Below are 16505 nucleotides of genomic sequence, written 5' to 3' on the forward strand. Positions count from 1 at the left end.
AAGCTTTATGGTGCCTAGGTGAGGTCTTGGGAGAAAACATTTCTGTTCACTTTACTTTCAGGTTAAAAATGTTTCTAATTTGGGAATTCCCTGGTGCTTTTGAACTGTGGTGTTGGAGAAGACTCTTGAGAGTCCCTTGGACTGCAAAGAGATCCAATCAATCCATCCTAAAGGAGATCAATCCTGGGTGTTCATTGGAAGCACTGACGTTGAAGCTGAAACTCCAATACTTTGGCCACCTCACGCGAAGAGTTGACTCATTGGAAAAGACCCTAATGCTGGGTAGGATTGGGGGCAGGAGGAGAAGGGGACGACAGAGGATGAGATGGTTGGATGGCATCACTGACTCAATGGACATGGGTTTGGTTAGACTCCGGGAGTTGGTGATGGACAGAGAGGCCTGGCGTGCTGTGATTCATGGGGTTGCAAAGAGTCGGACATGACTGAGCGACTGAACTGAACTGGTGGTCCAGTGGCTAAGACTCCATACACCCAATGCAGGGGACCTGGATTCAATCCTTGGTCAGAGAATTAGATCCTGTGTGCCACAGCTAAGACCTGTTACAGCCAAATAAAGTAAAATAAAATAAAAATGCTTAACAACAACAACAAAATGCTCCTAACTTGCTTGCAGCTTTCTTTATGTCCTTGATCTAACTGAGGCATGTAAACCTTTCACAAACTTATTAAATCATCCTTTGCTAGACAGACCTATAATGTCACAGAAAGCTTTGCCACTTAAAGCCTAGTTTGGACTATTTCCCAGACAGGACATCTATTTTGCTTTTTCTTTAGCAAAATTCCTTGTCAGTGAATCAACCCATCCAGGGCTGGGATAGAGGCTCTAAGATGTGTTTTGTTCTCAACCAGTGGATAATTGGGATTGCTTGTCTTATCTGCCTGCAGACTCTCAGTCTGCTGGCCAAATATATGCTGGCCACATGTGAAACAGTATTTTCCTGCCAAGCACAAACCATGGAGAGTCATCCTTAACAATTTCATGAGTAGACAGTGTGGTGATTGGTCCCAGCTCTTGGCGTGCTGGGCTCCAGGGGCAGCTCTGGTCAATAGGAGTTGTATTAGAAAGTTCCGCCCTGTCCATAGATGTCCTTAACAAGTGCAGTGGGTAGACAACATCTGGGAGGAAGGCAGAGCCCCTCAGGAGCTGTTGGCAGAGAACCCTTTGGGTGCTTTTCCAGGCTAGGAGCATAGTATCATCTGAAATGCAAAGGCAGATTTTCCTCTGCCTAATTAAGAAGATGCTGCAGGAAACAAAATAGCTCAGGCAGAGATCTTGGGCTTTCCCAAGTGCTCCTTTCTGCATGTTAAGTCACTTTAGTCATGTCTGACTCTTTGTGACCCTATAAACTATAGTCCACCAGGCTCCTCTGTCCATGGGATTCTCCAGACAGGAACACTGGAATGGGTTGCCACTCCCTCCTCCAGGGGATCTTCCCAGCCCAGGGATCGAATCCATGTCTCATGCCTCCTGCATTTACAAGCGGGTTCTTAACCACTAGCACCACCAGGGAAGCAATGAAAGGAAGGCCGAAGATATCTTTGCCTGATTCCATTTTGATGGAATCTCAGCATACTGTATGCATTCAAGGCTGTAGCTGCTTAATTTAAAGAAGAGTTGTGGGCAGTGACAGAGGACAGAGGAAGCTTCCTGCAAATTGTCTCCATTCCCACCACCTTCAACTCACTTTTAAGGGGTAGAGAATTTCCAAGCTCTCAGTGAAAATTTCTCAAGTGTTACCATGAGTTTTTCTCTTAAGCAGTATCATTGGGAACCACATGAGAGCAGTTAGATTCTCTGCATTGAGTGGTTTGTTTCACGTACAGACCAGCTCTTGACCTCCTTGTGGTCTCAAGTCCCAAGGAGAATTAGCACCACTTGGCTGAGTTTCCTTAGCAACTAAGTAAGTTACCATGTAACAGTGCATTGTTTGTTTAAAGAGTTGTCTCTCACACAGTTTTCTGAACAACTTACTTACAGAGACCAGTCTCCTCAACTCCTCAAAGAATGATCAACACAGAAAATGCTTCACAATATTTTTTGGCCTATTGAATATTGATATTGACACGGATCAATGGAGGGACCCTTCTGTCTGCTATTTAAACTTTCTTGTTGTTTCCAGTATCTCCAAAATGCAAACCAATAAAATGTAAGAATCAAACGACTTAATACTGCAAACTAATTAAGAGTTCAGAGATTTTGGAATTAGATCTTGGTGTGAATCTCAGGCAAAATATTGATTATGCAACTTTAGGCAGATTATTTAAGATTTCTATACCTGCAGGTTTTTTATTTGTAAATTAGTTTAATAATAATACCCAAATCATATAGTTTTGTGAGAATCAAATAAAGTGCCTGATATATCATAAACATTGAGCTACTACTATTATTACCATTATACCAATTAATTACCATTATCTTCAAGTATAGGATACCATACGGCTGTCATTTTAAGGCTGATATTTTAAAGGGCTACCATAACATTTCTTAGGGCTTCTGTGGTGGCTCAGATGGCAAAGAATCTGCCTGCAATGCGACAGACTCGGGTTCAATCCCTGGGTCCAGAAGGTCCCCTGCAGAAGGAAATGGCAATGCACTCCAGTGTTCTTGCCTGGAGAATTCCATGGACAGAGGAGCCTGGTGGGCTCCAGTCCATGGAGTCTCAGAGAATTGGACATGAGTGAATTGGACTAAGTGACTAACACACACACACCCCATAACATTTTACCAATTGTCCCTTATAACTTACTGAGTGTGAGTAAAGATGTGGTACAGCCTTTCTCCAATTGCTCTTTTGTTTGTAAAGATGCTTGAGCTCTTTTTTTTTTTTCTTATATTTTCTTGGCCACACCACATACCATGCAGGATCTTAGTTCCCTGATAGGGATCGAATTCATGCCTCTTGCATTGGCAGTGTGGAATCTTTCTGTTTTAGAATAATGGTTTATTTTTTAAAATTTATGTATTTTTAATTGGAGGATAATTGCTTTACAATATTGTGTTGGTTTCTGCCATACATCAATCAACATAAATAAGCCATAGGTATACATATGTCCCCTCACTCTTGAGTCTCCCTCCCACCTCTCTCCCCAACCCACCTCTCTAGGGTGTCACAGAGCACTGGGACTGAGTTCCCTGTGTCATACAGAAAATTCCCAAAGGTTATCTATTTTACATATAGTAATATATACGTTGCAGAAGCGAGGCGGCTGCGACGGCTCAGCGCAGAAGCGAGGCGGCTTACAGATAGCTGCGAAGAGAAGAGAAGCGAAAAGCAAAGGAGAAAAGGAAAGATATTCTCATCTGAATGCAGAGTTCCAAAGAATAGCAAGGAGAGATAAGAAAGCCTTTCTCAGCGATCAGTGCAAACAAATAGAGGAAAACAACAGATTGGGAAAGATTAGAGACCTCTTCAAGAAAATTAGAGATACCAAAGGAACATTTCATGCAAAGATAGGCTCGATAAAGGACAGAAATGGTATGGACCTAACAGAAGCAGAAGCTATTAAGAAGAGGTGGCAAGAATACACAGAAGAACTGTACAAAAAAGATCTTCACGACCCAGATAATCACGATGGTGTGAGCACTCACCTAGAGCCAGACATCCTGGAATGTGAAGTCAAGTGGGCCTTAGAAAGCATCACTACGAACAAAGCTAGTGGAAGTGATGGAATTCCAGTTGAGCTATTTCAAATCCTCAAAGGTGATGCTGTGAAAGTGCTGCACTCGATATGCCAGCAAATTTGGAAAACTCAGCAGTGGCCACAGGACTGGAAAAGGTCAGTTTTCGTTCCAATCCCAAAGAAAGGCAATGCCAAAGAATGCTCAAACTACCGCACAATTGCACTCATCTCACATGCTAGTAAAGTAATGCTCAAAATTCTCCAAGCCAGGCTTCAGCAATACGTGAACCGTGAACTTCCAGATGTTCAAGCTGGTTTTAGAAAAGGCAGAGGAACCAGAGATCAAATTGCCAATATCCGCTGGATCATTGAAAAAGCAAGAGAGTTCCAGAAAAACATCTATTTCTGCTTTATTGACTATGCCAAAGCCTTTGACTGTGTGGGTCACAATAAACTGTGGAAAATTCTGAAAGAGATGGGAATACCAGACCATCTGACCTGTCTCTTGAGAAACCTGTATGCAGGTCAGGAAGCAACAATTAGAACTGGACATGGAACAACAGACTGGTTCCAAATAGAAAAAGGAGTACGTCAAGGCTGTATATTGTCACCCTGCTTATTTAACTTATATGCAGAGTACATCATGAGAAACGCTGGGCTGGAAGAAACACAAGCTGGAATCAAGATTGCCGGGAGAAATATCAATAACCTCAGATATGCGGATGACACCACCCTTATGGCAGAAAGTGAAGAAGAATTAAAGAGCCTCTTGATGAAGGTGAAGGAGGAGAGTGAAAAAGTTGGCTTAAAGCTCAACGTTCGGAAAACTAAGATCATGGCATCTGGTCCCATCACTTCATGGGAAATAGATGGGGAAACAGTGGAAACAGTGTCAGACTTTACTTTTTTGGGCTCCAGAATCACTGCTGATGGTGACTGCAGCCATGAAATTAAAAGACGCTTACTCCTTGGAAGGAAGGTTATGGCCAACCTAGATAGCATGTTTAAAAGCAGAGACATTACTTTGCCAACAAAAGTCCGTCTAGTCAAGGCTATGGTTTTCCCAGTGGTCATGTATGGATGTGAGAGTTGGACAGTGAAGAAAGCTGAGCGCCGCAGAATTGATGCTTTTGAACTGTGGTGTTGGAGAAGACTCTTGAGAGTCCCTTGGACTGCAAGGAGATCTAATCAATCCATTCTAAAGGAGATCAATCCTGGGTGTTCATTGGAAGGTCTGATGTTGAAGTTGAAGCTCCAATACTTTGGCCACCTCATGCGAAGGGTTGACTCATTGGAAAAGACCCTCATGCTGGGTAGGATTGGGGGCGGGAGGAGAAGGGGACGACAGAGGATGAGATGGTTGGATGGCATCACCGACTCGATGAACATGGGTTTGGGTAGACTCCGGGAGTTGGTGATGGACAGAGAGGCCTGGCATGCTGCAATTCATGGGGTCGCAGAGAGTCGGACACGACTGAGCGACTGAACTGAACTGAATATATACGTTTCAATGCTTCTCTCTCCATTCGTCCCACCCTCTCCTTCCCCTGGTGTGTCCACAAATCTGATCTTTATGTCTGCATCTCCATTGCTGTACTGCAAATAGGTTCATTTGGTACTATCTTTCTAGATTTCATATATATGCATTAATATATGATATTTGTTTTTCTCTTTCTTTTACTTCACTCTGTACAATAGGCTCTAGGTTCATCCAACTTATTAGAACTAACTCAAATGTGTTCCTTTTTTATAGCTGAGTAATATTCCATTGTATATATGTACCATTGTTTCTTTATCCATTCATCTGTCAGTGGACATCTAGGTTGGGAAGTGCAGAGTGTATCACCAGGGAAGTCCCAAGACCCTTGAATTCTTTGGAGAAGGTACATTATAAAGCTGAAGAATAAGAATTCTAATTATTTGTGTCACCAACAACTGCACCAACATTCAAAATAACTAGGGATTCCTCCAGGGATTTTAACAACCTTTAGAAGGCAGTATTTCCAGACATTATCACGTCACCGGGAAATTTAGTTTTCTGCAGTAGAGTATGGTAATGCACTTAGCCGTAAGGCTCTTATTTTCAAACAATTTGCATCAGATTCATCTGTGTTAGGAAAGTGGAAATAAAAAAAATTGAGTCAGCTAAAGCTGATTGTCTCCTTTCATTGGCTTCTGGGATTCCACTCCACACAAACAACGACAATGCCAGCTGGTATTTCAGCTGGAAACATCTGCAGGACCCTAAATCTTTCTTTGCATCATTTTTTTTTTCCTGTTAAATTTTTTCTCTCTTCTGTCGGTGATTGCACACATTGAACAAAAGTGGGCTTGGGAGAGAGACAGTTACAGTCACAGATGGTGTGGAATAATAAGATACAGAACAAATATAGAAACAAGGAGAGTATTGAGTAACTAGGACAAAAGATAAAATTACTTAAAATGTTCAGGTAATCAGAAAGAAAAGAACATTATGAAATCAAATCAGTTTTTAACATATAGATATCACCCAATGTTTTTGCTACAGCTCCCAGTAAAATCTCCCAGTTCTACACATTATTGATAGTAAAATTATTGATTAGTAATTGTTGTTGTTGCTGTTGAGTCGCTAAGTTGTGTCTGACTCTTTGCCACCCTGTGGACTGCAGCACACCAGGGTCTCTGTCCTCCACCGTCTCCCAGAGTTTGCTCAAATTCATGACCATTGAGTCGGTGATTCTATCTACCATCTCATCCTCTGCTGCCCGTTTTTCCTTTTGCTTTCAATCTTTCCCAGCAACAGGGTCTTTTCCAGTGAGTTGGCTCTTAGAAGATGCATAACACATAATTTTCATCTGATAGTTAATTGATGCAATCATGCAGACATATCATATTATTATAAGAATGTAGCATTTTTATAAATTATTATGCAACACTATAGGCATATAATAATGTAAATATATTATTATATTTATTTCAGTAATAGCCTTGTGGTAGTAGGGTATCTATTTCACTGATGACTTTCCTTTCCCATCTGATTTACATATTAGAAAAGAATGAATGCAAATCACCAAGCCATCCTTGGGACAGAGTCATTGATCAGGTGTATGATCACTGGAGGATCATTGGAAGATCAGTCATTCTTTAAGGCCCCTGAACATGCGGGAACTCATGCTTTTGAGTCTAGAAGCAACAAGTTACCCCTCAGTAACCAAGAATATGCACAGTAACTCCAGAAGTCCCCACCCTCCAAAATGTGTGTAAGTTGAGAGAAGAGAAAAGCTGAACTAGAGAAATATTCCTACAATAGTGTTTGTAAAAGAACTTCTAAAATCATTGTATCTGAACTACGTGTAGAGTGTTTGTTAAAAATGCAGAATCCAGGGCCCATCCTAGATCTGGACTCAATCTTTGGGGGTGGCTAGTTAGCTTAATATGCCATTTAGGTAACCCTCTGGCACATTAGTATTTAAGAATTCTTGACCTAGAAAGTCAGGGAGTTGGGGGAACCAGAGAAAGTGTATGGATACCAAGATTCCTAAGCTATAGGTTTTTTCATATGAACCCTGAGAAGTGCTTCTTGGAACCATTAGCATTGACTCATAAATAAAAAAACCATGAGGCTGCCTATAGCTAACCAAACATCCAGTAGGAAAGTAAGAATTACACTATTACTATTACCTCCAGTTACAAAATGCTTTTCAGAAAACTCATATCCTGGGAAAAGTGAGCATAATTACATTCTATCACATTTCTTAAAGTCATTGGGTAATGGAATTTGTGACTAGTTAGTTCTCTGAACTGCAGAACTCTCTATTTGACTGTTATGTATTTTAAATCTACTATTCAGTTAGATTCCTTTTTTCACTTTCTCCCTAGAATTCAAATCCTTAAAAAAATGTGGAACAAATTCCTTCCCAGACTAATGAAAAACAGTCTTCTACAAATTGTAAGCCCACACGTGGGAACTCAGGACTTTGTATACAGATGTATGTGAATGAATGGTTGTGCAAAGAGTTAGAAACCATTGCCGCACCGTCTAATTGGCACTGGTCACCAACCTGGCAAAGGCCCTAGGATTGCATTCTTTATTTACATTACTAGTAATGTCATTTATTATGTTACCCAGTTCAAGAGGGTCTCTGCAACCACAACTCTCCCACAGATTGACACTTGCATTGAAAATCTGTGGAAGCATCCTTCATGAGGGTTTTTTTTTTTAAACTGTCTTTTGTTTCTGTTATCTGCAGAACCTTTCTGGAGTCTGTAATACATTAGGAGTTCAAACAGGAAAGGCGACTGCAAATGTGCTTTCCAGTTTGAACAGATGTGCAGCCAGTGTCATGAATTCAATTATACTATAAATAGAGGGCAGAGGCATACTATTTACTACTTGGTAATTAATAAAATGTGCTGAATGCTAAGATGTACCTCCCTCCCTATTACTCAGTTACTAGAACCACCGTTCTTTCAGCAAAAGACAGGTCCTGCAGGTGTCAGAGAATGGATTTCATAATGGGCATCTCTCTATAATAGCCTGAGAAAATATAGCTTCAACTGCAAACCCAAAGAGGCTGCAATTCTTTCCTTTTTTCCCCAAAAGTAATAAAGATGAAGACAAGAGAGAGGTTTCAGTGAAGAAGAAAGATCTCTGATCTAATTAAATCTGTTTCAAATCTTGAAGGTAAAGAGTAATGTTCTTGTCCAGTTGGGCTACAATAGTTGCAATAAAATTTAAAATGGGAAAAAATATAATAATCTATTAATCTGTCTCATGTGAAGAGTTTTCAACCTATTTCCCCCCCTGTGATTTCAGGTTCAGGCAGTAAGGACAATTTCTGTGTGTCAGTTTCTTGCTGAGTCATATGCAATGAAATAGGAATCATGAGTAAGCCCCAAAGTTAACAAAAGAAGTTAAAAACTTGGAGAAGGCAAAATCTATCTATCAGTTCAGTTCAGTCACTCTGTCCTGTCTGACTGTTTGTGACCCCATGGACTGCAGCATGCCAGGCTCCCCTGTCCTTCACTATCTCCCAGAGTTTGCTCAAACTCATGCCCACTGAGTTGGTGATGGCATCCAACCATTTCATCCTCTGTCACTCCCTTCTCCTCCTAAACTCAATCTTTCCCAGTGTTAAGCCCTTCATATCAAGTAGCCAAAGTATTGGAGCCTTAGCATCAGTCCTTCCAATGAATATTCAGGATGATTTTCTTTAGAATTGACTGGTTTAATCTCCTTGCTGTCCAAGGGACTCTCAAGAGTCTTCTCCAGCACCACAGTTTAAAAGAATCAGTTCTTTGGCATTCAGCCTTTTTTATAGTCCAACTTTCACATCCGCTTTTTCTAAAGGGTACCAGAGATGAAAAATCCAGGGAAATATATAAGTTGCATTTTTAGGTGGCCGAGTATATACACTTTCTTGATAAAGTGCTTTCCAGTGTAAACGTTAAACCAGCCACTTAACATTTGCCTGCTCCCACCCTGTGAGAGCCAGGGCAGGCATGTAAACAGAAATGCACACTTCCCAGAACAACATTCCTGCTGAGGACACAGAGATTATTCATTCAAATTCAAAATAAGTCCAGTGTATATGTTTCTCTAACAGCATGGGCAGGAGCTTGGACATTCTCCCCTACTTCTCTATCTCTCCCTCTCCCTCTGGCCCTTCCTCTCTGTCTGTCAGGGGACAAACTTAAATACTGTCACTCTGTGAGCATGATGATTGATGCTTGGGTAGATCTTCCCTGTGGCTGGTCTGGGTTATACCGAGCTCTCGTTTACCCCAGCTGCTTCCGATGTGACTGTTACATAAGAACACACTCTCCTTGCTCACTCCCTTACTGGAGGAACCGTTGTGGTTCAGTTGCCCCCAAATGTACTTCAGAGCCGAGCAGTATACAATAGAGGCAGGAAGACACGGTCCTGCGAACAGTTGTACAGCAAAACCAAGTGGAAAGTTAAGAAATTATACAATGAATTTGAAATATGTTGAGATGTGGCTAATAGTGGACTAAGGAAAACTATCTGTTTACATGAAGGATACCCTGATCTCACCCCATTCAATTCGAGTGTTTCTTAGACATCTCTGATATTTTTTTAATGATTTATCTAGCAGCAAATTTGTTGGATTTACAACCCATTCATTGGGTTTACATCCCATTTTTATTAGCTGTCTGCCCCATTTTCTGTGTACTTTTTTTTATCATCTAGGCCATTCTCAAGCACTCCAGAATGTAGTCACTTAGAGTTGAGACTCTGGCTAAGATCTGCTTTAAAAATTGATGATGGAAGGGGGAAAAGATGTTTGTTCAAGATGGCATGTATTTCTGGAAAAAAAAAAAGATGAAACTACAAGAAGGAGGGAAGAAAAGGAAAGAGGAAGAATAAAAAGGAAGAGAGGATAAAAAGGAGGGAGGAAGAAAACAAAGACAGAAGGGCGGAGTATGGATGGAAGGAAAGGTGGAAGGAAAAAGCATCAATACAACTATTTGTTGACTACAATTACTTAAGGAGGAAGTGTCCAAAAATAGCTACCATATGTGACTGCCTGAACCTTGAGACTGTTGTCACTTGGTTCCAAAATGAATATGTTATCTGAGTAAGAGACACAGTATCAAGTTCTGATTCAGTGAATTGGTGTTAGGGTGGAAAAGATCCATTAAGTCATGTTGCTGCTTTGTTGTTAAAAAAAAAGAAGTGATCCCATAGTATTGGCCTCTGGGGCTAAATCTCTTCAGATTTCAAAATAGTCCAAGCTTGAAGGCTCCCACCATTTCCCTCAGAGACTATTTCATCATCCAGCTGATCTTAGACATAAGGAAGTTTTCCCAGTTATTATTCCCCAAGTTCCTTTTTTTCTAAATGTCACCGCATTATTTACAGTATTTCACTCTGCCTCATTTTTATACCTTGGATTTTATAGCCTTCAAGTACTAGAAGATGGTTGTCACTTAACGCTCTTTATTCATCCTGTGGCCAAGAGAACACAAAAGAGTTATAAAGTTGTGCATTGCTGGAGGTTATTAAGCTCTATTCGTAAATCAGGAATCCAAAAGTCTTGGGAACAAGGATATGTTAAAAGGAAATTTAGCTTTTATATATACATTTGTTTGTCAATTCCAAATGCTTCTGTCAACTGAGATGTCCACCAAAGTTCTCATCGAATTTTGTGTATGAATGAAACTAGTGTGAGAATGGAATAGCCACAGGCTTTCTGAGTAAGAGGGAAACTTCTTTCATTATCGTCTGGACTATTTTTCCAGTAGTCATGCATGGATGTGAGAGTTGGACTATAAAGAAAGCTAACTGCTGAAGAATTGATGCTTTTGACTTGTGGTGTTGGAGAAGACTCTTGAGAGTCCCTTGGACTGCAAGGAGATCAAACCAGTCAATCCTATAGGAAATCAGTACTGAATGTTCATTGGAAAGACTGATACTGATGCTGAAGCTCCAATGCTTTCGCCACCTGATGCAAAGAACTGACTCAATAGAAAAGGCGCTGATGCTGGGAAAGATTGAAGGCAAGAGGAAAAGGGGATGACAGAGGATGAGATGGTTGGATGACATCCTCAACTCGATGGACATGAGTTTGAGCAAGCTCTGGGAGTTGGTGATGGACAGGGACGCCTGGTATGCTGCAGTCCATGGGGTTGCAAAGAGTCGGACATGACTGAGCAACTAAACTGAACTGGTCACTTCTCCGTAAACTGCTGAGACATCTAAATATTTCTCTCAAGTTATCCTTCAGCCTTCTCTAGTACGAGATACACAGAGATAGAACAAGATAAACTCCATGAAACATATTAAGCTATTTTTGAGAGGCAACAGCATAATTCACATCTTCCATGAGACTCTGTGACATCTCCTCGCTGCCCTGGAGGAACCATAGCAATCACAAAACTCAGATTCTTTGAACATCCACTCACAGATCAGGGATTCTGGAAACTCAGTCTACCTCATTCAGTTCTCAGATCCCTCTAAGACAACGTATCACCATTTCACAATGAGGAAAATAAGGTTAGAGAATGAATTAACTTGTCCCAGTTCTCACAAGTTTTCATTGCTGAAATCACAGTTTGTCACTATGGGATGGATTTGGAGTTCCATGACAGTTTCATTGTATGACACCTCGAAGTAAGACTACATCTCAAAGCACAAGTGCTTAATTGCCACTGGACCAGCTTGGTTCTTCATGGAGAAAATTTACTTCTGTGACAGACAGCTGATTTGTAAATTCAGTATTTAATTAAGACCTAGTATGTTCCCGGCAATCTTTTAGTACTGGAGCCACTGTGGTAAATGGAGCAGGCAAACATCCTGTTCTTACCGGGCTCACATACTAAATAAAATAAATATCGGGTTGGCCAAAAAGTTTGTTTGGGTTTTTCCCTAAGTTTTTACTGAGAAAACCTGAACAAATTCTTTGGCCGACCCAATACATACGATGTGTATTTTATCAGAAAGTTACAAGTACGGTAGAGACAAATAGAGCAATAAAGGGGGGATAGAACTACCAATTAAGAAATAAACACATTTATAGTTTATCAGACCATTTTGTGTGCTAAGAAGAACACAGAGCAGGAAGGGTGTTTAGATAGGGCTGGAATGAGGAGGGAAATTCTCTCTGCAGGTGACATGTAGACCAAGACTTAAAGAAGGTAAGGGAGTGAGCTGAGTGAATTCCATGGAATAAGCACACTGGGTAATCAGCTGCAAAGGCTCGGAGGTTTGTTGCCTAGTGTGTTCAGGGAGATATAAGAGAGCTAGTCCAACAGGGGCAAAGTATATGAGGGAAAGAATGGTAAATGATGCTGTCAGAAAGTGGTCCAGGAAGGTTCTCTTGTCTCTTGTAAGTCGTTGGGAGAACTCTGATTTTTGTTTTGAGTGAGATGAAAAACTGTTGGATGGTTTTTAGCAGAACAACATTATCTTGTTTACATTTTAAAGAGTCACTCTGGTTGCTATTATAAAACTGTGCTCCCTATAGAAAAGTAGGGATCAAAATAAGGCCAATTAAGGCTTAATAGCTAATAATGATTCCACATTATAACAACAGACATTTCGTAGACTCTGATACTTACTTTATATTCATTATTGCATTAATTTTCACAACTTATGTGATGGCTGTCATCATTATGCCCTTTTTTGTAATTTGTGGTTGAGGGTTTATGGAATTTTTATGCTAGTTGACCCAACACATATGTGGGGGGAATACTTGACTTGAATAAATTTAGTTGTTTTGAAATAAGTTTTAATTAATATAATATGAATATATTTGAGACTTTTATGACAACTGGTGTAGTAATTGGAGATATCAAAGAAGACAAATGACTCTCAATCCTAAATACACATAAAAATTACCAAGAGATTTTAAATTATATCTAGGCTTCTTCTTTTGCCCAGATTTCCTTGCCCTCTTCAAAAAAAAAAAAAATGTGTGTGGACTTGCCTGGTGGTCCAGTGGTTAAGGTTTTGTGCTTCCACTGTGGGGGTGGGGTGGGAGGCAGGTTTGATCCCTGGTCCAGGAACTTCAGCATGCTGCAAGGTGTGGACAAAAAAAGAAAACTCCCCAAACTGTGTGTTTATCTACTTTGAAGTGTATAATTTTAAAAAGTAAATTAAAAATATAGTACTGACATACTCTGCTGCTAATTCTTAATTAATAGCTAAACAACCACATGGACCAACTCAAATGTTTATGAAACAAAAGGAATACTGAAAAAATAAACACATGATCAGGTTTCTGTAAAGAGAGACGCAGCACTTTTGGCCCTTGAAATGGAGAGGTTTTAAACAAGTGATGTATTGGCAGAAAAGGGATTCTTATGGGTGGAGCGGTTCTCATTTTCTCACGGCTCCGCCCTCTGAGGCGGCCCAGGCTGTTTACAAAGACATTGCAGTAGTTTCTTGTTAAAACTGGGCTCAGGCAATAGCTGAGTGCGGCGGGGGAAGGTCAGGACCAGAAGGCCAGAAATAGCCTTTGAGACAGGCAGAATGGTGAGCCTCACACGGGGAATCAGCAGGCGGAAGGAATATTCTGCAGTGAGCAGGCATCACTCAACAGGGACCAACCCATGGTAACAAGCGAAGCCAGCACTACAGAAGCTTAATGGAGCAGAAGTCTTCTTCTTGTGCTGTCAGTGGACAGTGTGGGTCCATGGTGGTGGAGGGGTCTGTTCTGTCCTCTGCCCCACACTTGGTCATGTAGGGACCCAAGGTTCCTCCAGTTGGTGGCTCTCTGGATCCCAGTGTGTTGGCATTCTCTATAGGATTCACCCCTGAACAAAGCTCAAAAAGAGAGAGTAGAGAAACACGTGCCAAATTCTAGCGGCCAGTCCAGAAACTGGTATATGTAACTTTTACCCTCACTGCCTTGGCCAGAACTCAGTCCTGTGGTCCCATCGGAGAGCAAAGGGAGGAAAACGGGTAGAATTACATGCCAAAGGAGCCTGGGGATGTGCCATTAAAAGTAACCTTTGAATGAAAAGCTATTTTGAAATTATTTTCAAAATTACAGACTGAACTCTGTGGAGTATACCCAGGATATTACAGATATCTTTCAACATGATCTGATCAATGATCACATTTGAGCTTTAAAAATAGAGTCATTGGTATATGAGATAATGAGTATCAACTGCCTGGGATGGACTGGTGGTGAGTGAGGTCCAGGGCTGGACCCCACCTTCAGGGAGTCCTAATGATACATGTGAGTCAGAGGCAAGCCATGAGCAAAGCTTAGAGGTCTTATGTTCTTCCTGTTTTAGAGCAAGATTGGAGATAGAATCTGAGGATAGACAAAATCAGGATGTGGCTGTTTTAATTGTCACGGCTGCAGTGAATGGAGTGGAGACAGGTGAACAAAGATTCAAGCATGGTTTTTATAGTTCAGAGAGCATGGTCTCACCCTGTCAGATGCTGGTTCTCTGGAATGCCTGGAGCCATCTCAACTGGGACCAGCTCCTAGAGTTGCACTGGCCCTTTGTTGGTGGCAGGTGGTGGGAGGGACTGTGGTTCAGAGGCTGAACCTCAGTTCAGTTCACCGAGCTCTGTGCTAGTGAGAAAACCACAGCTTGCCTTTTCTCAGAAGCTTCTATGGACAGACCTTATGATAATGTACGTTGCTATGGTCATGATCTCTTCTCACTGCAAGATGGGAAAACCTTTTCATGGTCCTCCATTTCCTGACATTCTCCATAACAAAGAGTGTTCATAGGTACGTGTGTGCTCCTGCATGTGTGTGTACCTGTGTGTAAGAGAACTACAGGAAACTAACTTTAAAACCACTTTTAAGAGACTTCTGATGTCCATCCAAGGATAGGTTATGAGCTTCTGCTCTAGCTGCCCCAAATGTAGAGCATGTTGTCCTGAACTTCAGACCCTCCCTCAACTCATATCTCCTTATTGCAAAGCCCATTTCTCAAGTTGGACGTAAAAATCACAATGTCACAAAGGCAGGAGATCAAATACTAGTTTCGTATTTGTGTATGTTTTCCCAAAATGTCATAAAATGTTTTATTATTATTCCCCCCAGCCAGTCATGCAAACAATTCTGATCCACAGGCTTGGAACCAAAGAAATAAAATATGAGTCTAAGAAGAAGAAAACAGATTTGGAGCCTAGAAGTTATTGCTGTGTGTTTTTTTCTTTTGCCTCAATCCTAAATTTCATATTTTTTCTTTTTTTGTTTAGGAAGTTTGGTTGAATTTGCCTCAATATTTTCTTATATATTAACGCTTTTGGCTTTGCGATAGGAAAATCCATTGTTTCCTTTTGCCCACCAGTCAGAAAGTGAAGAAGAGCTAAAGAGCATCTTGATGAGGATAAAAGAGGAGAGTGCAAAAGCTGGCTTAGCACTCAACATTCAAAAGACTAAGATCATGGCATCTGGTCCCATCATTTCATGGCAAATAGATGGGGAAAAGGTAGAAACAGTGGCACATTTTATTTTCTTAGTCTCCAAAATCACTGTGGACAGTGATTACAGCCACGAAATTAAAAGACACTTACTTTTTGGAAGAAAAGCTATGACAAAGCTATACAGAATATTGAAAAGCAGAGACATCAATTTGCTGATAAAGGTCCATATAGGTAAAGCTATGGTTTTCCTAGTAGTCATGTATGGATGTGAGAATTGGACCATAAAGAAGGCTGAGTGCAAAGAATTGATGCTTTCAGATTGTGATGTTGGAGAAAACTCTTGAAAGTCCCTTGGACAGCAAGGAGATCAAACCAGTCAGTCCTAAAGGAAATCAGTCCTGAATATTCATTAAAAGGACTGATACTAAGCTAAAGCTCCAATACTTTGGCCACCTGATGCGAAGCATTGACTCATTGGAAAATACCTTGTTGCTGGAAAAGATTGAGGGCAGGAGGAGAAGAGGGTGACAGAGAATGAGATGATTGGATGGTATCACCGACTCAATGGGCATGAGTTTGAGCAAACTCCAGGAGACAGTGAAGGACAGGGAAGCCTAGCATGCTGCAGTCCATGAGGTTGCAGAGTCTGATACAACTTAGCAACTAGACAACAACAAATATACATTTAGTACCTATTATATAATAGGCATTCTGCAGAGTTATCATTGAGATAGGTTTGTCATTTTGAAACATGGGCAGGGACAGCGGAAATTTTTAAAGTCAGGTGAAATGGCTCAGCCAAATACTTTTTCAATGATTGCTTGAGAGTCTGTTCCCAGGCATTTGTCTTCTGTAGGGACCAGCGTGACTCTGCTGGGAAAATGGGCCATGCAGACAAGGGGAATGACTTTCACAGCAGGACCTGGGCTCTCTGCCTGTCTGTAATGATACATAAAGAAGATTGGGCTGAGTTCAAAGATAGGGAACATCAATCCTTGATAACACACATTTTTTTCAGATGGTGCGA

At 41.0% G+C, this 16505-nt stretch overlaps 1 long non-coding RNA gene across 1 annotated transcript in view; it reads left to right on the forward strand.

Annotated features, from left to right (window-relative positions):
- LOC145524300 (uncharacterized) overlaps positions 1 to 16505 on the forward strand; it is a 284203-nt gene that overhangs the window by 191573 nt on the left and 76125 nt on the right. Inside the window, exon 8 of the long non-coding RNA XR_014067387.1 lies at positions 62 to 282. This is a non-coding gene — a long non-coding RNA (uncharacterized LOC145524300). The remainder of the gene's footprint in view (positions 1 to 61; positions 283 to 16505) is intronic.

The sequence above is a fragment of the Giraffa tippelskirchi genome, chromosome 10 (assembly GCF_054371585.1).
Source record: "Giraffa tippelskirchi isolate mGirTip1 chromosome 10, T2T-mGirTip1v1.2.pri, whole genome shotgun sequence".
NCBI classification, from domain to species: domain Eukaryota; kingdom Metazoa; phylum Chordata; class Mammalia; order Artiodactyla; family Giraffidae; genus Giraffa; species Giraffa tippelskirchi.